Source organism: Protopterus annectens, chromosome 16.part0 (assembly GCF_019279795.1).
Source record: "Protopterus annectens isolate FY-2018-M chromosome 16.part0, PAN1.0, whole genome shotgun sequence".
Taxonomy (NCBI): Eukaryota; Metazoa; Chordata; order Ceratodontiformes; family Protopteridae; genus Protopterus; species Protopterus annectens.
In genome coordinates, this window is record NC_056750.1 from 513,091,764 (window position 1) to 513,116,754 (window position 24,991).

Sequence of the window (24,991 nt, forward strand, 5' to 3'; positions counted from 1 at the left end):
GAAGATCACAAAAAGAAGGGTTCAGGAATAGGGGAAACATCAAAACACTGCAATGTAGATCAAGCTAGAGCCAGAAATTAAATACTTAAGCAAATTACAAATCTGTTCCTTCAGTTCAGTGTATTTTGCATTTTAAAGGAGGCAGTTTAAATACTACTGCACCTACCCTCCACTATGTGCATATCCCTTCAATACAACACAGCTGCAACCAGACTTCAGAATTTTCTTTTACACATGTGCATTAAGGATTTATACAAAAATAAAAAAAAAATCTTTGTACAAATGCTATGGACTGAAAGGATGACCTATGACTTTCACCATCACAGCAAAATGTAGCTCAGTGCTTTCACTCAAGCGACACTTATGGTAAAATACCCTTTGCTTCCCAAGAAACTGAAGCCAAATGTCATGGAACAACAATTTAGTAACTGGTCCATCTCCATCTGCCTTGCGACGTGAGGCTGTCAAGGTTTGGGCAGTTTGGCAACTGAAACGTCCAAGGTCATTAAACTTCTCTCTCTTACTCAATCTTATGCAGCAAAGGACCCCCCCCCCCCCCTACAGATCTCTGAGGCCATGCTTCAGTGCAGTATCAACTGGCTGCCACTTAGTTTTGGGGTAGCTTTAAAATGCCCCCAACCCACACATTTTCAGTTTTTGTGCTTACATTCTCTAGGTCAGTTTTTACCTTTTGACCCATGAGTTAAGTCAATCCTCGAGTGCTTTCATACAAGACTTCTACTCCCGTTATTGCGTTTATTTTAGCCATTCCATAGAAAATGTGTTAATTTCTAAATATATATATATATATATATATATATATATATATATATATATATATATATACATATACATACATTCAGGCTTCTTGAAGTGTTTTTCTCAGGATATGCTTCTGGTATTTTTAAGCTGAAGCAGTTTCTCTGACTGCTACAGTACTTGACAGTAATCTAGATTTGCTCTTTAAGCTTTTGTCTTAATATTTCATTAATGGTGGTTCCATGCACATGGTTTGCATCTCCTTGCTTTGTTCTAAGTTGAAAAGGATTTGTGTTGTCTCTACCCACTTACTAGTCAAATTCTATTGTCAGGGTGCCGTGTGTACTAGTTTTTTTCTCAACTGGTTGACATGGAGCAGTTTTTTTTCTTTTCTTCTGATTCAATATCAAGCTTAGTACAGTTTTCTTCTTAACTTCACTACAAGGTATACTTTCATTTTATGAGAATGTGGTAAACATCTGCCCATGCTTTGCTTGGAGAGCTGCTTTAATTTTGCTTCAAGATAAACAGAAATAAAAAAGTTATGTGCTCAAACATAACGTTCCATGTGTGTTGTCCATCTTCGCCTTCATTCTTACCAGGATGGGTTCGGATCTGACTTTGCCTTGTATACAAGCTCGAGGTCTTCCACTAGCTCGTGGCTAGATCCTATCCCAGCATGCACTAGGAAAGCTCCCCAGACCTTGTTTGCAAAGGAATACAAAATAAAGGCAGCATAATACCTTAGAGAGCAATAAAGAAGGTCAGAAATTAATAATATTGAATTGCACCAACTCGGTCTTGCAAGAATGTAACGTTGTGGTAAGTACAAAATTTGTGTGTGTGTTGTTGTCCTATCTCGGTTCATTCTTACCAGGATGCGACAGCGTCTCTAGCACCATCTTTCTTGGGTGGCTCAAGGGAGAATATTCTTCAGAATCGTGGAACCAAAGGAGGCCCTGTTCCTGGAAGTCAAATTGACTTTGTAATGAGTGATAAAGGTATGCGGTCTTGCCCACATTGCCGCAGCACAAATGGTATCAATTGGCAATCTAGCCATAAATGCGGAAGAGGTTCAATGGCTCTTGTACAGTGGGTTTTAACTCTATGGGGGAGATCTCTGTTCTGAGATTTATAAACAAAGTTATGCAATCTGAAAGCCATTTCAAATGTGTCACTTTGGAGAGTGGGGAACCTTTCTTCGAATCTCAATAAGATATAATTAGTCGGCCAAACTTTCTGAAGTCCTCAGTCCTGTGCAATTAGAAATGCAACTGTCTATGTACATCCAATTGGTGTAACATGCATTCTGCTTTATTCTCGTAATTTGGACAACAGACTGGCATGTTCTATGGATTGGTTCAAATTTGATTCTGAACATACTTTTGGCAAAAAGGAAGGATTTCTTCGTAAGAAGACCCTGTCTATGGAACAGCAAGGAGGAGGGCTTTATTGACCAGGCTTACACCTTTGACACTCTTCTAGCAGAAGTAATTGTTATCAAGAGAACACTTTTCCATGTCAAGAATTTGAGTTCACAAGATGATGCTGGCTCAAATGGGGGCAAAAATGAGATGAGACCAAATTTAAATTGCATGGTGCTGGAGGCACTTTGATAGGTGGTCTTAATTATAAGGTACCTTTAAGAAAAGCTTTGTATAGTCTGAGAGACATGATATTGAGTCCTGATTCACCCAAATGGAAACTGGATATCGCTGTTAGCTGAACCCTAATAGTAGCTGCGCCTGCACCTTCACAGAAAAGTGTTGCCAAGCATTCTCATATGGAATTGACTGGGGCAGAAAACGGGTCAATATGATTATGAGAAGCCCAAAATGAGAATACTTTCAATTTGCTTCTATATATTTTTCTCACTCAAGCCTTATGAGAAGCTATTGGGATGTGTTTAACTGATTAAGGGAGATCAGGAAACCTGGCTATGTTTGGAATCGGAGCAGCCAAGCTGTCAATTTGAGAGTCTGAAGGGAAGGATGGAGCGTTCCTGATGCATGAGTCAGAAGGTCTGGAACTGGGTTCAGAATCCAAGGCTTCTCCCAAAGATGAGGCCACAGGAAGGGGAACCAGATCTGACGAGGCCAAGATGGGGCGATGTGCATCAAGTTCTTTCCCAAGCGACTGGCTTTCTGCAGAACTTTGGATATTAAAGGGAAGGGAGGAAAGGCATAAAGGAGACCTAAGGGCCAATCATGAACAAGTGCATCCCTTGGTGACTCGCCCGGATGAGGGATAAGGGCAAAATAGTAGCTGCATTTGGCATTCATTTTATATCATTGCTGGCTGACTTCAGAGTTGTGCACTGTTATTTTTGCTTCACTGTACAGTTTTTCAGATCTCTGCTGAAGGTGTTTTTCCCCACCTCCCCCTATTTCTCTGCGTCTTAAGTTGGTATAACTGGTTTTACATCCTGTGTGTTATCTGACAATCTCAAGGATTACTTGCATAAAATTAGGCCCTCTTAGTAACAGCCTGCATATGATTGATGGAGCCTTCCTGTGTCCTGACAGAGTGCTCTTCAAACTATCTGTAGATATACAGATCTAAGTATATTTTTCTGGCACTTCAGAGTTGTGCACTGTTAATTGTTGCTTGACTAATTTTATACATCATTGCTGGCTGACTTCAGAGTTGTGCACTATTTTTGCTTCACTGTATAGTTTTTCAGATCTCTGGTGAAGGTGTTGGTTTTCCCCTACCCACCCTCCCTATTCCTGTCTTGTTTAAATTTAGAGGCTTTTGCAGTTGCCCGCCCCCACTGTAGATTTGATCTAGGACACTCCCCCCAGTCCCATCTCTTTACCTCGTTCTACCTAACAGACTCCTTCTGCACTTGCTTTTAGTAATTTTTAATTTAATTGCATTGTTTTAAACTGTTTGGTCTAACATTGCTACATACTCAAGTGTGCTAGCTTGCACTGCATTTGAATTGAACTGCTGTTTTAGCTACTTTTCTGTATAAAAAAAAAATCTAAGCCTGTTTCCTACCTTTCCTGTAACTAGTGTAGTCCAGATTCAGATTTGCTGTACACATGACTGTATGTAAGCTTCTGAGCCCCCCAAGCTTTCTGTGTTGGAGGGAAGCCTTCTAGCTTATCAGTGGGAGTGGTAAGCACTAGGTAACCTAACTACCACATAAGGAGTGGTTCTGGCCCAGAAATTGTAGTTACTGGCTGTTTGGGCAGTTTTTCCATCTCTCTCAACTTTCTGATTTAAAAGCCCGCATTTGCACTTGTTTCCCCCCTTTCCTGTAACTAGTTTAGTCCAGATACAGATTCTTAGTTTTAGCACTTTAGTTTGCTTATTCGTGATCAGCACTTGTTCAGAACTTGTTGTAAGTACTAAATAAGCTACTAATTACTACAGCACTCAACATTCCTCATTACTTAGAGGAAAACAGTTTTGGTACTTACTTTCCTCACTTGCTTAGAGAAAAACAGCTCTTGTACTCACTTTCCTCACTTATCTAGAGGAAAATAGTTTTTTATTCAGGCATGTCCAAGGATCAGCTCCCAGTGTTCTCTCCTGTCTATCTGATGAATCTGGGCAGCTTGGGGCAATGCAGAAATTGAAAATTTGCCGCAGACAACCCTCTCCTCCTACCATCCAACACGACTACCTGTGAGAGATGCACTTATCTAGCCAAACTGGAGGTAAAGCTCTCTCCAACCAAGACTGAAGTTGACAGTCAAGAGGAGAAGGTAAACACTTGCACCACACCCATCACATAGTCTCACTAAATCTACACCACCAAAATCCACACATGGAAACACAAAAACATTCGCGGAGGCTCTCAATAATAATCTGCTCAAGCAACAGAGACCTCCAAAGCAGAAATGCAAGCAACCTCCACCCCAACACAACCTAAATGACACACAGCCTGCAGACTCAGTATGCCACTCAACCACAGCCAATAAGGCAAAACAACGTACCCAACACACTAGTCATAGGTGACTCTATAATCAGGCACACCGATGTCCCACTCACCAGGCTAAACAAGGAGAAGGTTACTGTCAGCTGCCTGTCGGGTGCCAGGATCCGCCACATAACCCACACACTCAGGTCAATCTACAAGTACAAATATGACACTGTCATTGTCCATGTTGGAGTGAACGACCTGAGACGTACCTCCCTGGACTACACCTTGTAGCCCAGGCAGGTATGACCCTAGCCCCGAGTAGCATTCTGCCATCACCCAGAATGATACCGCAGTACAAGGACAAAATGACTGACTTTAACAATTGGCTAAGCTTCTGGTGTAATTCTAAAGGGATACAGTATCTGTCTGCTTGGGATGACATGGTCGACAGACCACGATGCTTTGCCAGAGATGGCCTGCACCTGTCAGCCCTGGGATTCCGGATACTGGCTAAGATTCTTGCCACTCCTATAGTGCCTTTTTTAGGCAAGGTTCAAATGACAAATTCACCACTGTAACAGGCAAGCAAAAACTGAGGGTGATGCTACTCAATGCTAGAAGTCTAAATCTCAAAATGCACTCATTCAAGGCACTCCTTAAAATGGAGAACATCGATATCTGTGCAGTGACTGAGACCTAGTTCAAGGCTCCAGAGAGCACCCCTGCACTACCAGGCTATAACTCATACCACACTTTTCGGCCATGTAACCGGAACACTAAAGGTGGAGGTGTGCCCATATTTATTAAGGATATCCACACCTCCAGGTTAGTTGCTCAGCATAATGCATTCAAGGTTATCAAAGTACAACTAACTCTGCGCAAAACTGCAATTCAAATTGTAGCTTGCTACAAATCCCCCACCATGCCCCAGGATTCCCACTCCTCTATTCTTGATGTACTGGAAAATATTAGAGTTCAACCAAACACCCTAATAATGGGCGATTTCAACTACCCCACCATTAACTGGGAAAACTACTCCTGTACCAACTCCTTCGCTCAATGCTTTCTGGAATAAATAAACTCCAATGCCCTGGATCAACTTATCCACACCCCCACCAGGGGCAACAATATCCTAGATCTAGTCATTATCAACATGAGTAATCGGTGCTCCGCACCCGAAGTCAACGCCTCATTGGTCCAATCCAGCTAATCACCCTAGATATCCACATCCTGCCCCCACCCCCATTAAGGAAACCACGGTAAAAAATTTCTCCAAAGCCAACTTCATGCTTCTTAAGACAGAAGGGGTGAAAGTACAGTTGTGTACACTTACCATAAATGTAGATGTTGAGTGTATTCATTGATGCAGTCATTACATTTGGGTAATCTGCTGGCATGTTGCCCTCAGTCGGCCTGATTAACAAAGTCTTGGGTCTTGTGTCGGTTGCTGTCCCTTCTTCCATGACATCAGGGGTATAAAACATGCAGCTGATGCCATTACATCAGTTTTTCTTGCCCCAGATGTCAGGTGCCCCCCTAATGGGGAACGAATAAAATTAAAAAACACAGAAATATATCTCCAAGCAAAAGCAAATACACCAAAAAGGCTTTTAAGCATAGTAAAAGAAAGTAGAGGTACAGTCAGAGAAAAGTAGGGGGCTGGAGGGAGGGTAACCAGGACTACAACAGTGAATACACTTGAATATCTACATTTATGGTAAGTATACACAACTGTACTATGTCCCTCGTGTTTCACTGTTGCAGTCATTACATTTGGGTAGATTCCCAAAGCTATGGTTGGGAGGAGGAATTTATACAACATTAGGACCAGCTAAAAGGCCCTGCAAGACAGCAGTGGCAAAGCCAGCTTTGGATTTAGAGAAAATTGGTAAATGATGATGCTTGTTGAAAGCATAATATCCCCGGTAGGAACACCTCTGAGAAAGGCTGCAGAAGTAGATACAGCCCTGGTGGAGTGAGATCTGATCGCCTGGGGGATAGGTTTTCCATGGTGCTTATAGCAGAAATGAATGCAATGGCTTATCCATTTAGACATGGTCTGTTTTGAAATAGCCTTCCCCTCTGCCCCAGCAGCAAATGCGACTAGTGATTTTTCAGATTTTCTTCGAAATTTAGTCCTGTCCAAGTAGAATCTAGGTTGTCTGTGCACATCCAAGGAATGCAGAATCCGTTCCCCTTTGTTCTGTGGATAGGGAAAGAAGGTTGGCAAATGAATGGACTGATTAAGAGCCACACTGGAAACCACCTTTGGCATGAAGGATAGATTGGTCCTCAGATACCCTGTCCGCATGAAAGATGATGAAAGGCTCCACTGCCATAATAATTCAGATATGCTTACAGCTGAAGTGATTGCTAAAAGGAAGGCTGTTTTCCAGGAAAGAAATTTTAAGTCTGCAATAGCAGCTGGCTCGAAAAGAGGTAGAGTGAGCTTCTCTAAAACAAAGAGAAGGTCCCAGGCAGGGGTAGGAGCTTTCCTGGGTGGTCTCAAGTTCTTTGCCCCTCTGAGATGCTTGAGCAGGGGATGAGAGAAGAGGGGTGGCTCTGTGTTATAGTGAGCTGAAATAGCTGAAGCGTGGATTTTAAGAGGAAAATGACAGGCCCTGGTGAAGCATCTCAGTTAAGTATTGCAAAATCTGCGGTAAATTGGGCGATGCTGAGCTCATTCCTCAAGATTGGTTCTAGGCACAGAATATTTTCCATTTGTAAGCATAAGAGTTTCTAGTACTAGTTCTTCTTTCCTCCAAGATGACATCCATCACAGGTTTGCTGAGGGATGAAAGGGTGAATTTAAGTGATTAGCCAGGCTGCAAGGTTCAATGTTGGAAGCTGATGGTGCAGAATTTGGTTTTCCTGCTGAGACAGCAAGGAAGGGGTCTGAGGCAGGTGCCATGGAGATATTTGTGATACATTGCGCAGGAGTGGGTACCAGTGTTGGCGTGGCCAGTCTGGAGCAATCAAAATCATTCTTGGTTTGTCCTGTTTGATTTTTAGCAGAACTTTGGAGAGTAGAGGCAGAGGGGGAAAGGCGAAGACTGATAGGCTTTTCCAGCTGAAGGACACAGCATCCACTTTCCAGGCTTCTTTGTGGGGAATCCTTGTGCAAAACCTGTCCAACTGGTAATTTTGGGGGGGGGGCAAATAGATCTATGTCTGAACTCCCTCATTTGCTTGTCAACATGTTGAAAATCCATGGTTCCAGTTTCCACTCGTGTGGGTCCATGAGATTTCTTCTTAGTCTGTCTGCCAGTGTATTCAATTTTCCTGGCAGGAATTGAGCTTGTAGGTGCACTTGGTAGCTCAAGGCTGTGTTCCACAATGTCATGGCTAGTCTGCAGAGGGGGTAGGAATGTGTACCCCCCTGTTTATTTATGTACCACATAACCGTGGTGTTGTCAGTCTATCATTAGTTGTCCTGTAAAAATGTATTCCTTGAAGGCTGTCAGAGCATTCTGTACAGCTAACATTTCTTTTTGAGTGATACGTAGATGCATTTGATTTGGGTTCCATTTGCCCTGAATGCACTTCCCTGCCAGGTGAGCCCCCCATGCAAAGCCTGATTCATCTGTAGTTGGGGTTTGGGTGGCAGGGGGTAGTGTGAATGGCAGTCCCTTGTTTTGGTGGCAGGCCTCTGCCCACCATAGGAACTCCAGGCATAGGCATGGTATGATAGGAATCATTGTTTCCAGGCTGTGACAATGTTGACTCCATAGACTTTTTAAGTACCTCTGTAGTTTCCTCATGTGCAGTCTTGCATATGGAATTAGAAGAATGCAGGAGGCCATGAACCCCAAGGCTTGCAGTATTTGTCTTGCAGATAGCAGGGTTTTTGTGGCCACTTCTTGTTTGAAGTAAGTTACCAAATGAATTTGCTTCTCTGGCGTGAGGAAAGCCATCTGGGCCGTTGTATTCAAGCTTGCTCCCAAGAACGGAATCTGTTGAGAGGGTACCAGTTGTGATTTTTTTTCGTTTATGGTGTACACCAGACAAGTTGGAACCTTTTTTTACAAACGCCAGATGATTTAGAAGTATGCCCTGGTTTTCTGCCTGAATTAGGCAATCGTCCCAGTATGGACATAGTTGAATATTTCTTTGTCTGCAAAATGCAATAACTGGAGCCAGGCACTTTGTGAATACACTGGGCGCAGTAGATAAGCCAAAGGGCAGTGCAGAGAACTGATAATGCAAGTAGCCTGCTTTGAAGCGTAGGTATCTTCTGCAAGATTCTCTGATTGGGATGTGCAGGTATGCTTCTTTTAAATCTAGAGTTGCCAACTAGGCATCTTTGCCTAGCATAGGAAGAAACTGGTAAAGAGTCAGCATCTTGAATTTTGGAATGTCCAGGAAGGTGTTTAGAGTAGACAGGTCCAGAATTGGCCGCCATGATTTGTCTTTTCTGGGTACCAGGAAAAACCTGGAATAGAAACTTTGTCCCTTTTCCTCTTCTGGTACCGGTTGAATATCCCCCATGTTTAAGAGGGAAAGTACTTGTTTTTGAGCCTCTGCCCACTGATTTGGAGTGCAGGTCTGGCCACCCGTTTGGTGTTGGTAACGTGTGGAAATGAAATCTGTATCCCTGGGACACTATTTAAAACCCATCTGTCCTGGGTTATGAGCTCCCAATTTTTTGCATGAAGAGCAATCTTTCCCCCAAAGGGGCGGCTAGAAGGTAAATGCTTGGTAATTTTAAAGGAAAGTCACTGAGACTGTTTACCATAGGGGGGTTTGTCTTGTTATTTCCAGATTTAGAAGTGAAGGCCCTCCACTGCTTAGCTCTGAGTGTCCCCTAGGACTGAAACCTGGGGTTTTTGGTGTGTCTGGGTTTGGCTTGAGAGGATCTGGAAGGAGCTGGAAAAGACCAATTCTTAGTAGGCCAGTGCCTACTAAATCTTGGAGGTTGCACTTGTAAGAAATCTTTAACAGTTTGCATAGATTTAGCTTTATCTTCCATCTTTTTTAGAACTTCTTCAGCCTTATTGCCAAACAAGCGGTCCTGATTTAAAGGAGCATCCAACAATTTTGCTTTAACATGATCAGGCAGAGATTGCTCCTTAAGCCAAACATGCATTCTAAGCACAGACCCTGTAACAGCAGCCCTGCAGGAGGCCTCTAAAGAACCAAAACCACATTGCAAAGTATGTTTTTCAACTTGTTCAGCAGAATGCAATAAATCCTGTAAATCTTTATTTTCCACACAGTCAGAAAACATCATTTTCTGTTTAAGCAGTCCAATAATATGCTGTTGCTATTTTAACATATGAAATTGGCAGTTTAAAGCCCTGATTGCCAAGGTTGCAGAAGTATAAACCTTTTTACCCCATCTATCCAGCGCCCTGGAGTCTCTATCAGAAGGGGTAGGATTCTTAGCAGTAGAAGCCTTAATGCCCTTGGGCCCCTGAGAAATGGTTTCTGGATCTGCAACAGGATTTTTGAAAAGGAACTTGTGGGACTCAGGAACCCTGTAGTATCTGTCAGGTTTACTAAGAGCCGGAGGCAGGGAATCGGGGGGGCCATACTGGATTCCGAAAACACATCCTCAACAATGTCTAGTACAGGAGGCATAGCCAAAGGCCTATGCTGAGGTAGAAGAAGGAAATCCCTAAGCCTCTTTTTTGAATCAGAAAATTCCTGACTTTCCCAGTGGAAATGCTCCCTTAAAGTATGTAAATTTTCCCCAAAAGAAAAATCCTCAGGAAGGGAAGCAAAGGGAATGAAATCCTCTGCATCAGAATCCTCATAAGTAGGTATGGACAAATCCAGGTCATTAGAAGAGTCAGAAGAAACAGAATCCTGATCAGAAGATTCCTAATCAAGCTCAGCCCTAGGCCTCTTAGAAGGGGGGTTGACTACCCCTGATTAGAGTAATTAGATCTTCAGCCATTTTGATCATTTGTTTTTAAGGCATAGTGGCCTGAATATGTGGTCTGGGCATCGGTTTTTTAGACAGAGATCAAGATTTAGGCTTTAGTAATGAAGGTGGAGTCTATTTAATATGCAAGTCTGTAGGCCTGAATACACCCTCAGATGTCGGTGCCTACACAGCGGCTCTGGACCCATCCAAGATAGACATCTGCGGGTTCCACAGGTGAAGCATCTCGAGGCATTCCAGACTCAGAATGGATCTCAGTAGAGGCCTGCGAATCAGAAGTAGCGGGCATCAGGGGCTGCGAAAGCTCCTCACAGAGTATCGGCAAACTGGCGACTGGCTTTGGAGAAGTGTCATCGGCAGTTTTGGACCTCGGCAGCCTGTCTCCGTCTTTATCTTTGCGTTTTTTCGGAATCCCGGTAGTCGGGTGGCTAACAGACATTTCTGGATAATTAAACAGAGAACCAAAATATTTAGAGGCAAAAATGTACTGACGACAAATAGTGCGCTGATTAACTAAAGCACAAATCCAACAGCGAGGTACATCGTGGTCAGGGCCTAGGCAAGGAATACAGTATGAATGAAAACCTTTATGAGGTATTTGCTTTCCACAAGTAATGCAATTATTAACTTTTACTGACATCGGTAAGGAACAAGAAAAAGTTTCCCCAATGGGGTACTTAGCTTTAAGTTGAAGACTTCGGTTCTGACACTTGAAAACGAAGATTTCAGGAGTCGGCCAACCGGCACTTGCGAACTGCTTCTGCTACCGCACGGTAAGAAAGACTGATGTAATGATGTTGGCTGCATGTTTTATACACCTGACATCATGGGAGAAGGGACAGCAACTAACAAAGGACCCAAGACTTTGTTAATCAGGCCTACTGAGGGCAACTTGCAAGCAGATTACCCAAATGTCATGACTGCAACAGTGAAACACGAAGAACATCCAATATGCTATTTCCCAAAAAAAGGAAGCCAATCTGGTGGTCCCCTGACAAACAAACTGTACAACAGAAGAAAGAAACTGTTGCAAAAGAGTAAAATCCCATGAGTGGAAGATCTCCCTGGTCAGCCTCAGTAAGAAGCTGCGATCCCTGATAAAATCCTCCAAAGCTAGTTACGAAAACAAAATCGCCACGGACTCTAAAGACAACCTCAAAGCATTCAATAGCAATATCAAGAATCTCAATGGCAACACTCAGACTTGCTCTGAGTGACAGCACAATGGCACTAAATATACAGACCCAAATGATATTGCCAACATCCTGGCAGATAGGTTCAGTGCTAACTTTACCCCCCTCTCACCCCCTAAAGGGCCCATCTCTATACTGGAAGAATGCAAAGTCCCTGTAATCACGGCTGCACAGGTAAAAACCACTCTCTCCAAAGCCAAGAACACAGCATCCATGGGACCAGACAACATCCCAGGCTGCATTCTACACGAATTATAAAATGAACTGGCACCCCACCCAAGTACCATGTTCAATCATAGCCTCACCTCAGGCTTTGTGCCTGCTGAATGGCGCACAGCGACAGTTGTCCCACTGCACAAGGGGGAGCCACCACGGACCCCGGGAACTACCACCCCATTAGCCTGACGAGCCTGGTCTGAAAGGCCATGGAACGTATCATCATGGAACTTATAAACAAAGGCACTGGTAATCTCCAAACTCTGGACCCCAACCAGTTCGGGTTTGTAAAAGGCAGAGCATGTCTCCTAAACCTGATAGACTTCTTTGAAGCAGTCACCAAAGCCGTACACAAAGGGAAGGTGGTTCACACAGCCTATCAAGATCTTGCCAAGGCTTTCGACACCATTCCCCCCCCCCCCCACTCTGGAATTATAGATAAACTCACTAAACTAGGCATAAATCCCTATGTCACAAGATGGGTTGCCAAATGGCTCACTGACAGAACCCACACTGTGAAAGTAGCAGACTCCAAATCTGACTCCAGACCAGTGACAAGGGGAGCACCACAGGGTTCAGTCCTGGGTCCTCTCCTGTTTGGTATCTACTTCTCTGAAGTACAGGCTACCACAGAAGGTCTTTGGCTAACAAGTTCGCAGAGGACTGCAAACTAGGAGCCATAATCGAAACTCCCAACGATGTGGACATCCTACAAAAGGGCCTCACTGAGACAGATGCCTGGTGTCAAAGCCATGGCCTCAAGCTCAATGCCAAAAAGTGAATTGTCATCCCCTTTGGTTAAAAACTCTGTACCAATGAACTACAACATAGGCGGTAGTATACTTAACACCGAAAGTGTGATACGAGACCTTGGACACAGGTGGACAGTATTCTCTCCTTTGATAATCACATCGCCATAGCAGTCAGGAAATCCTTCTACATGGCACAACTCATCACAAAAGGTTTCTCATCCAGAAAAAAAGAGGTCATTGTTCCCTCCTACTCATCACTCAGACCCATTATAGAGTACAACATCCCTTTTGGTATGTAGCTCACAAGACATCTACAACAACTGGAAAGGCAGCAGAAATACCTCACAAAGAGGATTACTGGCCCCAAACAGATGCCCTACGCAGACCGTCTCAAAAAACTCCAGCTTTACTCTGTCGCATATCACCTACTCAGAGGTGATCTCTGCCCAACATACAAAGCTATGTCAAACCCAGGCTGTTGAACATGCTCCACTTAGAAATCCCAATCCCTCTGAGCTACATGCTCTAGGGACCCAAACCTTGTCAACACAATAAACAGAACATGCCGGAGGGATAGATTCCTGTCCCAGAGACTTCCCATACTCTGGGATAAACTACCTATCTACATCAAACAAACCTCCTCATTAGCACTCAAGAAATATCTTGATGATTGGATGGGAAATAGGAAATTCACCCTGGGCATCACTTCTATGGCTCTGCTTGACAGTGGCACAGGAAAATAATTTTCTTGGGTGGCAAAAGCCAGGGTACCTTTCTGGCTGGGCTTGTATATGCCCTAAGGCAGAGAGCCTAGTACCCATCTATGAACCTATGGATGTTGTAAAAAGGCCACAGTAAAGATGTCCACATTTGCGGAAAATCTTTTCAGCTACTTCCTGTTTTAGGGACCACTCGGGAGGCATCACTATTGCTCTAATGAGTCTGTCTGCCATCACGTTGGATTTCTCCGGAATATGCATTGCTATCAGAAAGTGCTGGGAGGAGGTCGCCAACTCCCATACTCTTAGAGCCTCTTGACAAAGGGGGTAAGGTGTGGTTCCTCCTTGTTTGTTTATATACCATACAACTGACATCTTGTCTGTATTGCAATAGTTCCCAGTGGAAGAAAGTTCTGGAATGCTTGCAACACCAGTAGCACCACTGTTATCTCTACAACACTGATATGCAAATGGGCCTTGTGATTCTGCCAAGTGCCTTGGACAATCTTGCCCAGATAATGCCCCCCCCCAAGAAGCACCCGTGGTCACTGTGGCTAATGGTTGGGGAAGCACAAATGGTCTGCCTAGCGTCACGAGTGGAGTAAAGCCACCAACGAAGGGCTTTGTTACAAGACTCAGTTATCAATATTTTGTGATACAAAGGCAGCTCCTGCATTAACCACCGAGTGGACAGTAGCCACTGGAGAATTCTCATGTGCAGGTGTGCTAATGGGATCAAAGTTATTGCTGCTGCCATGGTCCAAGACTTTTAGGACTGTCCTTGCTTGTGCTTTTTCCTTTGAAAGAAGATTTACAATCCGACATCGTAGAACTCTTACTCTTTCTGGAGGAAGTTTAGCCATCATCCTTGTGTCCAATTCTGCCCCTATAAAGACAACATGCTGAGAAGGCAGCAAGGCAGATATCTCATAATTTACTGTAATTCCCAGGTGAGAGCAGAGCTGCAAGGTGGTGTTTCTTGCTTTTATTAGTAGATGCTCGGTGGTTGTGGTTAGGAGCCAGTCTAAATATGGAAACACCCGGAATCCTAGGCACCTCAAGTGAGCAGCGACTATTGCCATGCATTTAGTGAAAACTTTGGGGGCTGCTGTGAGGCCAAAGGGCAGAACTCAAAATTGGTAGTGATTGGCTCCCAGCCGAAAGCACAGGTGCCTCCTCGATTACCTGTCCATTCTTATGTGGTAGTACGCATCCTGGAAGTCTATTGAGCACATCCAATCGTCGGCCCAGAAAAGGGAATATTGAAATCAATCAAAATCATTATGGTAAATGTGCCAGCCAATGGAAAGAATCTTCCAATACACAAACTTCGAAATCAACCCCAGCTGTTAGTTTGAATGGCATAACAGTTGACATTTTCAGCAAACTCCATGGAGGAGCAAATTTAAATCTGAGAAAAAAATGCTTTAAGAAAGCCTTATAAACCCTAACACATTAAACCCGTTGTGTACTGTGGCAGGGGTACGATGGGAAATATGCATTGTATCTTTCCATCTCCACAGCAGCTCTGCCAGGTCCTCTACCCTTTCCCCTCCAAGGACCACATCTGCCACATACAGCAGCATCCCCAGCCGTGATAAGGGACGAGCGTAGTGAACACCCACGTAACTGCACTCCTCTTCTGGGACTGATACACTCATCACTCCCTGCCAGTGCCTCAGATGCCCGAGCAGATAATTGAACCTGGATCACTTGAGCCATAGTGAAGGCTTTATCCCCATGCACAACAGCAGGGGGGGGGGGGGGGTCTTGTTTTTCTTTTTTTATAAAAAAACGTATTTCATAAAGTGTCTTCCACAGTCAATGTACGCAGTCTTCATCAACTCTTCTGCAGAAAGTTCTCTTCCTTGCAAGAGAACTGACATCACGTTGGTGTCATAAGTGTCCGTCATGAAGTCAGTGAGAGGGAGAAAGACAGACCGTCTTTTCAGAGTGGCAGTTTTATTTTTATTTTTCATGTTTAATTTTAAAATGACTTAAATATTTTTCATCAATATGACTATCAAAATCTGTGAGTGGCAGCTTTTAGGGGTTTTTTTTGCAAACAGATGTGATAACTGCTTCTTTTACACTACTGCACAAGAGTGATACAAGCAGAAGAAAGCCCATGCTAGAAAATATTTCCTCATTCTGCTTGTTATGGAATTACACCTGTCAAATGTGCAAGATTTTTGCAGAACTCCCATTTTTGCATCATATTTTTGCCCTGTATCTCCCTTGTAAAACATTCAATTTTCTGATCAATCGCAGATTAATGTCTAATGTCACTGACTGCAGAGTTTCGTACTTCCTAATCTCCTGCAAAATGCACACCAATGCAAAACCTGCTCCTCTATTAACAATTTGACATATGGCATTCAGGTACTTGGCTTAAAAAAACACACACGAAGTGAAGGAACAAACCCAACTTCACATCAAAGTAATGAGTGTTGACGTCATGAAGACAGAGTACTGCACTCTAAAGTCCATGGACAGCCAACATTTTTAGCAAGAAATTAATGCAAAATAAAATAACCAGATAAACTGGATGTGCAGAAAGTACAGTTTTGTACCTACCATAAATGTAGATGTCCGATAGGTATGCATCTGCAGTCCTTATATATGGGTTGTCCTGCCTCAGGCAGCCCTTCGGTCGGCCGGATTCCAAAGTCTGGGTCCGGCGTCGGCTGATGTCGCCCCTTCCCTGACGTCAGACCGCCTGGGGTATAAAAGTGTCAGCCGACGCCATCTTCCTCAGTTTTTCTTGCCCCAGATGCCAGGTGCCCTCTAAGGAAGGCTAAATTTGGTAGAAATACAAAATATTGCAAACATGCACAGTAATATAAAACAAATACAACATAAAAGATAACCCCAGCTAGCTATAAGAGGGATAAGTACCCAAGAAGTACCACAGAGGGGAAGGAGGGAGGGTAAACCTGACTGCAGATGCATACCTATCGGACATCTACATTTATGGTAGGTACAAAACTGTACTATGTCCTTCAAGGATGCATCTGCAGTCCTTACATATGGGTAGAATACCATAGCCAAGCTGGGGGTGGTACGCTCTAAGAAAATGATGGTGTAGCTAAAATGCCCTGCAGGACTGCCGTAGCAAAGCCTGCTCTGGATCTGGAATATAAGGGTAAATTGTAATGCTTGGAAAATGTATGCACGGAGCTCCATGTAGCAGCTTCTAAAATGTCCTTGGTAGCCACCCTCTTAAGAAGGCTGTGGAGGTGGCTGTAGCTCTGGTGGAATGAGGTCTGATGTTAGCTGGCACAGCTTTTCCATGATAAGAATAGCAGAATCGAATGCAATTTCCTATCCATTTTGAAATTGTCTGTTTGGAAATTGCTTTTCCTTGAATGCCTGTAGCATATGCTACCAACAGCTGGTCAGTTTTTCTGAAAGTCTTAGTTCTGTCCAAGTAGTAGCGTAACTGTCTGTGAATGTCCAGGGTATGCAGAAGTTTCTCTCCCTTGTTTTGTGGGTTTGGAAAGAAGGTAGGCAGGTGAATAGCTTGGTTCAATGAGACCCTGGATACCACCTTTGGCATGAATGAAGGATTGGTTCTCAAGGAAACTCTGTCCTGATGAAAAATAAGAAATGGTTGTACTGCCATGAGTGCCTGCAATTCAGATACTCTTCTTGCTGAGGTTATGGCCAGAAGGAAAGCAGTCTTCCAAGACAGGAACTGTAATTCTGAAAATGCTGCTGGTTCAAAGGGAGGTAAAGTCAACTTTTCCAACATGAAGTTAAGGTCCCATGTAGGCACTGGTGGTTTTCTTGGAGGATTGATGTTTTTAATTCCTCTTAGAAACTGCCTTAGGAGAGGATGAGAGAAAACAGGTGGATCAGTATTGTATTCTGCTGAAATTGCTGAAGCATGAATTTTTATAGAAGAGTAAGAAAGGCCATTATGGAGCATGTCTGCCAAGTATTCCAGGATATGTGCCATGCTCATCACTGTGGCATCTAGGCCCTTTGCGGTGCTCCAAGTGTGGAATCTTTTCCATTTTGCTGAATATGTCTTTCTCGTGGAAGGTCTGCGAGCTTCCATGATGATATCCTTCACTCTCTTGGATAGCTTTTCCTGGTGAGGAGTCACGGTATTCTCCAGGCTGTCAGCTGCAGGGTTTTCAGGCTGGAGTGCAGAGTTTTGTAATTGTGCTGTGTCAGAAGGAGTGTCCATAGTGGTAGAGGCCACGGTTTCGTGTGTGACAGGCTCCGTAACAGTGGGTACCAGTGCTGCCTTGGCCAGTCCGGGGCTATTAGAATCACTTTTGGCTGCTCTGCCTTGATTTTCAGTAAGACCTTGGTCATTAGTGGGAGTGGTGGAAATGCATACACTGTTAGAGTATTCCAACTGAGAGAGAGGGCGTCCACTTTCCAAGCTTGTGGGTGGTATGTCCTTGTGCAGAACTTCCTCAACTGATGATTGTGGTGGGAGGCAAAAAGATCTATGTCCGGCCTCCCCCATGATTGTGTTATCTGAAGGAAGATGTCTGGGTGCAGCATCCATTCGTGTGGGTCCATGGTATTTCTGCTAAGGCTGTCCGCCAGTATATTGTCTTTTCCTGGCACAAACTGGGATTGCAGCTCTATATTGAGTTTTAGGGAAAGTTCCCAAAGATTCATTGCTAGTCTGCAAAGAGGGTAGGAATGGGTACCTCCTTGCTTGTTGATGTACCACATAACTGTGGTATTGTCTGTCCTTATTAACAGGTGGCCTTGATGTAGAAAGAGCTTGAAGACCTCGATTGCATGAATCACTGCCAGCATTTCCTTTTGGTTTATGTGCATGCACAATTCTTTCTGAGACCATAGACCTTGGATGCATCTGTCCTCCATATGTCCTCCCCATCCATGGTCTGAAGCATCAGAGGCAATGGTTTGGCTGGTTACTGGTTTGCTGAAAGGCAGGCCCCTGTTTGACTGGCTTGCTTGGGCCCACCAAAGGAATTCCTTTTGAAGGCAAGGAATGAGTGGTATCAAAGCTTCTAGGCTGTGATTGTGCTGAGACCATAAACTCCTTAGGTACCATTGTAGTTTTCTCATATGCAGCCTTGCTTGTGGAATCAGAAGAATGCAGGATGCCATGTAACCCAGGGCCTGCAGGATTTTCCTTGCAGTCATCTGAGTTTGTTTTGTTAGATTTTTGAAGTAATCCGGTAGTTGTCTTTGTTTTTCTTCTGTGAGAAAAGCCATTTGGGTGGTTGTATCTAGTTCCGCACCCAGAAAAGTTATTCTTTGGGATGGCACAAGTCTTGACTTGTGAATGTTGACTGTGTATCCCAAGGCCTGTAGTAGGCGGATGGCATAATTCAAATGTTTCTCCAAGGTTTGTTGGCTGTCTGCTTGTATAAGGCAGTCGTCCAGATACGGGTATATTTGAATCCCCTGAAGTCTGCAGTGTGCAATTACTGATGCCAGGCATTTCGTGAATACTCTGGGTGCAGTAGATAAGCCAAAGGGCAATGCTGAGAATTGATAATGATCTGAACCTGCAAGAAATCTGAGGTGTCTTCTGCAACTTTGTCTGATAGGGACATGCAGGTATGCCTCCTTGAGGTCTAGAGTTACCAGCCAAGACCCCTTTTCCCAGCATGGGAAGGAGTTGCTATAGGGTCAGCATTTTGAATTTTGGCACAATGAGATAAGTGTTCAGTGCGGACAAATCGAGAATAGGCCTCCATTGTTTTTCTTTTCTTGGGACAAGGAATAGTCTGGAATAAAATCCTTGGCCTTGTTCTGCGAGAGGAACCTTTTCTATAGCTTTCATTTGCAATAGGTTGGCAATTTGTTTCAAAGCCTCTGCCCTCTGATTTGGTGGCAGGTTTGGCATTCCCTTTCTTTCTGGTAATGTATGGAAATGGAACCTGTATCCTTTGTCTATTATTTGCAGTGTCCATTTGTCCCTTGTAATACTGTGCCAATTTCTTGAGAATAAAGACAACTTTCCGCCCAAAGGTGCTTCTAATTGAGCCCTGGTCGGCGGGGTCAAGGTGAAGTCATTGAGTCTGTCCTTGTGCAGCAGTTGTTGGGCCTGCACTACCTCTCTGGTTAGGAGGCTGCCATTGACGTCCTCTGTAGGAGCCTCTAGCTTGCCCTCTACCTCTGGCACGCCTGTTCTTGTCTCTTTGAAATCTCTCTTCTGGAAAGGACCAATTCTTTGAAGGCCAATTTCTGCTGAATCTTGGTGGTTGTACCTGGAGGAAATCCTTGACTGTTTGTACAGATTTTGCCTTTTCCTCAAATTTCTTTAAGACCTCTTGAGCAGTGGAGCCAAATAACTTTTGCTTTTCCAGTGGAGCATCCAGAAGCTTAGCCTTAACATGATCTGGCAGAGATTGTTCCTTCAGTCAGGCATGTCTACGTATGACTGCACCTGTCATTGCTGACCTACATGAAGCTTCCAATGCATCATAACCACACTGCAAGAAATGGTTGCTAACCTGTTGTGAATTATGAACCAGATCCTGAAGTGACTTACGATCTAGGGGTTCAGGTGAAGACAGTTTTTTCTGCAATTCATCTAACAAATACTCTTGGTACTGTATCATATGAAATTGACAATTTAAAGCCCTCATAGACGGAGTGGAAGAAGTGTACACCTTTTTACCCCATCTCTCTAAAGCCCTGGACTCCCTTTCAGAGGGGAGTGGATTTTTAGAAGTGGCAGCTGCAACCCCTTTAGGACCCTGGGAAATAGTTTCTGGGTCAGCAGAGTGGGCCTTGTAAAGGAAATGACGTGAGTCTGGGACCCTGTAGTACCTATCGGGTTTAACAGGAGCCGGAGGAAGGGTGTCAGGGGTAGTGCTAGACTCAGAATACATATCATCAATGACACTTAAAACAGGAGGAATAGCCAAAGGTCTATGCTGGGGTAAATGAAGAAAAGTCCTTAATCTCTTCCTGGAATCTGAGAATTCCTGGCCCTGCCATTGGAAATGCTCTCTCATGGAGTGAAGGGTCTCCCCAAAGGACAGCTCTTCAGGAGGGGATGCAGAGGGAATAGATTCCTCTGCATCAGAATCCTTGTAGGCCGTGAAGGCCTCCTCCTGGTAGTCTGATATAGCAGAGCCATCAGATGCCTCATCAGAGGACTGAGGTTCAGCAGGCTCAATCCTGGGCCTTTTGTCCAGTGGGGGTTGAGAGCCCCTGTCCGGATGAGGCTGACAGACCCTAATTAAGGAAATAAGGTCCTCAGCCAAATTTAGTATCCGAGAACCTGTAGTGGATCCCTGAGAATTAGACTTGGGAGGCAGAGTTTTTTGTTGCTTAGCAGCTTTAGCCCTAGTGAAAGCTTTTATGGACATGGACGCAGGGGGCCTGGCTGCCCCACGTGCTGGAGTAGTTTTGTCTAGGGGAATGGTGTCGGTAGGTTCCTGAACACCGGTTTCCGAGGGTAATTCTGTAACCGACTCAGAAAGGGCCTCCGTGACCGAAGCTGTCGGTTGATCGGTTTCTACGGACGGAAGTACCAAGGACTCTGTTTCAGCCGAGACCGAGACACTCTCGGCAGGTCTAGAAGCGGTTTCAGCCGAAACCACGGGCCGCGTGTGTCGGTCCTTGTCCTTCCGTTTCTTGGTTAAATGAGAAGTCGGAGTCTCCGATGGCATTTTATAAGAGAAACTAGCCCCAAAAAATTCCTCTGCAAACTCCGACCGACGCCTAAGAGTGCGTCGATTAAAGGAGGCACAGGCAGTACAGGCTGAGACGTCGTGGTCTGGGCCTAGGCAGGGGAGGCAGTAGGAATGGAAATCCTTATGAGGTATTTGTTTCCCACAAGTCAAGCAATTATTAACTTTAAGCGTTTGATCTGACATCGGCTGAGGCAAGAAAGAGTCCCCAACGGGGTACTTAGCTTTTTAAAGTCTTCGGTAGCTGAAGTTACAGGAGCTGGCCGACCGGCACTTGCGAACTGCTTCTGCTTCGGGCACCACGCGGCAAGAAAGACTGAGGAAGATGGCATTGGCTGACACTTTTATACCCCATGCGCTCTGACGTCAGGGAAGGGGCGATATCAGCCGACGCCGGACCCATACTTTGGAATCCGGCCGACCGAAGGGCTGCCTGAGGCAGGACAACCCATATGTAAGGACTGCAGATGCATCCTTGAAGGACATCAGAAGCGATTCACATGATTTTTAATGGTGATACTATCATTGCAACCTGGAAAACAGGCAGCATTATTCTTAACTGCCAACATACTTCTTATACTTCCACCAAAGTTTCATGGTGCCCACAATAAAGTGATAATTAACTGAATGTCGGTACAATGCATATGCAGTCTGCTTAACTTGGGTATGTTCATACAGTCTTTGACTACGTTTTTTGGTGGTTTTGCTTATGTACAACTCTTAACAGATGACATACTTTGCTGTATACACAATGTCGACATAAACACTCATCTTTCTGAAGCTCCTTTAGTTTTTTTTGTTAAGACTCTAAAACCAGTAGGGATAATTTTGTATGAACTTGTTTTGTTTACATAAATTACAGAAGAGAGCGAGTGCAATGTGCCTTTTATGAATGGTGACCACCAGATTATCTGTTGGTGAAGCTTTAAAAGTAGGATTACAAAGAAGTTATGTACTCACCATAACGTTCCACCTGTATTATTGATTTTCATTTCTCCTCACATACGGGGTTTGGATCAGATCAGTCGGCTTCGACTCAGCCATTAGAATAGCTTGTGGCAACCAAAAAGCTCTTGGGCACCTCCCCTTACCCATATTGCATCCCTCCCTGTTACCTTACATCTTGTTTGTTAAAGCTATGTTATGTATGAGTATATACACAGAATTTCACATAAAAAGACCATAGTGGGAACATTTCTGGCACATGGAGAAATACAGCCAATCCACTAATATTGAACTTCCCCCTCTACCAGGAGCAAAGGCTGGGGGCTTGGAGGAATGGGATGCGAGGAGAAATGAAAATAGACACTAAATAAGGCTGGCTGAGGGCAACCTGCCAGCAGGATTACCCAAATGTAATGACTGCAACAGTGAAACACGAAGAACATCCACTGAACAAAAGGAGTTCCTTCCCCTGGAGACCAAATCCAATTTGTAATGAGTAATACAGATATGATGATTAACCCATGAGGCCATTGCACAAATCACATCCATGGATGCATTAGCCTGAAAAACTGTTGAAGTGGCCATGGCTCTTGGTTGAGTGGTCAAGAGCAGGTCTTGGAAGATTTACATCTTGTTTAGTGTAGATGAAGGCAATGCAATCAGAGAGCCATTTTGCTAGAATAATTTTGGATACTGGAAGGCCTTTCCTAGGGCCTGCAAAGTAAATAGATAATTGATTTGCCTTCCTAAAATCCTTTGTCCTGTGCAGATAAAAATGTAATTGCCTATGGACATCCATCGAATGCAGGACATATTCAACTTTGTTACTGATGTTAGGAAATAAGACTGTTAAGTTAATGGTTTCATTGATACTGGGCTCAAACAACCTTGGGCAAAAAAAGAGGGGTTGGTGCGCAAGGAAACTCTTATCTTTATGGAAAATCAGGTACGGAGGTTGGGAATATAAAGCCTCAATCTCAAATATTCTTCTAGCAAATATAATAGCTACTGGAAAGATGGTCTTCCAAGATAAAAAGTTTATATCGCATGTAACTGTGGGTTCAACAGGGGGCTGAATGATAAAACGCAAAAGTTTAATAAGGTAGTCTTAACAAAAGGGTCCCTTTTCAGAAAGGCTTTGAAGAGTTTGTGGGATATCAGTGACAAGTTATTCTACCCAACATGAAAATCAGAGATTATCACTAACTGTACTTTAATTGTAGAGGTAGCTGCTCCATTATTAAAGAGATGATCCAGAAACTCCAGAACAGAGTAATTTGGTGCAGTGAAGGGATCCATGTCATGTTGTTGGGCCTAGGATACAAATGTTTTCCATTTGCTCCTATAAAGTTTTTGAGTGGAAGGCTTATGGGAGGATAGTAAGATATGACGGACTGGTGAGGACAGCAAAGGCTGTCTGGCTATCAATCAAATTGGAGAAACCAAGCCATCAATTTGAGGTTGGACAGACTGGAATGAATTATTCCTGTTGGATGTGACAGTAGGCCTGGAGTGGGATCCAGAGTTCAAGGTTTTCATAGTAAATGAGGCCAAAGGAAGGGAAACCAGATTAGTCCAGGCCAAAATGGGGCAATGAGGATTATGGTTCTCTTCAACTTGATTGCTTTCTAGTGAAATTTGAGAATCAAGGGAGTTGGAGGAAAGGCATACAGTAAACCGAGAGGCCAATCGTGTATCAGAGCATCCCTTGGTGACTCTCCCTCCAAATGAATTAGGCAAAGTAGCTGCTGCATTTTTTGTTCAGTAAGATGAAAAGTGGTCACAGCAAGGCTGGCCCTACCTGCGGAAGATTTCTTCTGCCACTTTTGGGTTGAGGTAGCGCTCATGAGGTAGGATGTGCTCAACTTATCTGCTATCATGCTGGACTTCCCAAAATTGTTTATGGGGTCTATATTATATCATCAAAGACTTAAAAAAGCGAATGCTGACTGATCGAGATTGTAAGCTTTCGCTTAAATTAGGTCGAACTGTCTTTTCCCAGGGGAAAAAAAATCACTGATCCAAAACACATACACACAACACAAGCACACCAAACAAATAGAAATCCACACACATGCACCTAAAATCTGATACCTAACCCTTCACTAAACTATGCACACACCACTAACTACCCACTTACCTTAACCCAAACCCTAACCCTAAGGTCAGTCACTATCTCACTCACCTCACTCACTCCCTAACCCTAACTCACTTAAATCCGCCCTAACCCTCATGTCCACTCAATCGCACACACACCTAACCCGAGCCCTAACCCTAACTCACCTAAATCACCCTAACACTCACATCCACACAATCGCACACTTAGCTGAATCCGACCGGTAACTTTCCACCATAACACTGAAAATACCGAAGCAACAAACGGACAACCGAATTCTTTCACTAGGAAAAAATTCGAGTTTCTGCTGCTTCAATATTTTGCAGTTTAGCAAAAATAAGTTCGATCAATCAGTGTTCGCTTTTTTAAGCGTTCGAGGATATAATATAGACCCTGTTTATGTACCAGACTACCGACAGGTCCAATTGAATTGCCACTGTTCCTTGAGGGAGAGCATCCTGAAAAGCCTGCAACACTAGAAGCTCTGCCCTCATCTCTAGGACATTTGTGTGTAAACTGGCCTCACTGGCAGACTGGGTGCAGTGGACCGTCTTCCCAGATAATTCCCCCCTCCCACCCTGGACCTTATGGGTAGGAGCCAAAGGGAATTTAAAATGCCTTGCACCCAGAAAATCTTCTGAACCATCCTTTCCACATCTTCTTCTGGTAGAGCGAGAAGAGGAAGCAAACAGAGATTTGGGTCTACTTAGAAAGGGAGATGGTACTCTCGATGGGATTGGGTCGATAGAGGGAGAGTACGTGATCCTTGGTAGAGACATAACTGGTTTGAATGGGCTGGTCTGATCACAGTGCAACAGCTCTGATCTATCCTTGTCCGATAGACTCACAGCTGAAGAAGTCAGATCCAAGATAAATGTGGTTGG

At 44.0% G+C, this 24,991-nt stretch overlaps 1 protein-coding gene across 1 annotated transcript in view; it reads right to left on the reverse strand.

The window, feature by feature from the left end:
* Positions 1-24,991, reverse strand: part of ZBTB34 (zinc finger and BTB domain containing 34) — a 343,310-nt gene that overhangs the window by 4,629 nt on the left and 313,690 nt on the right. The window lies entirely within an intron of this gene.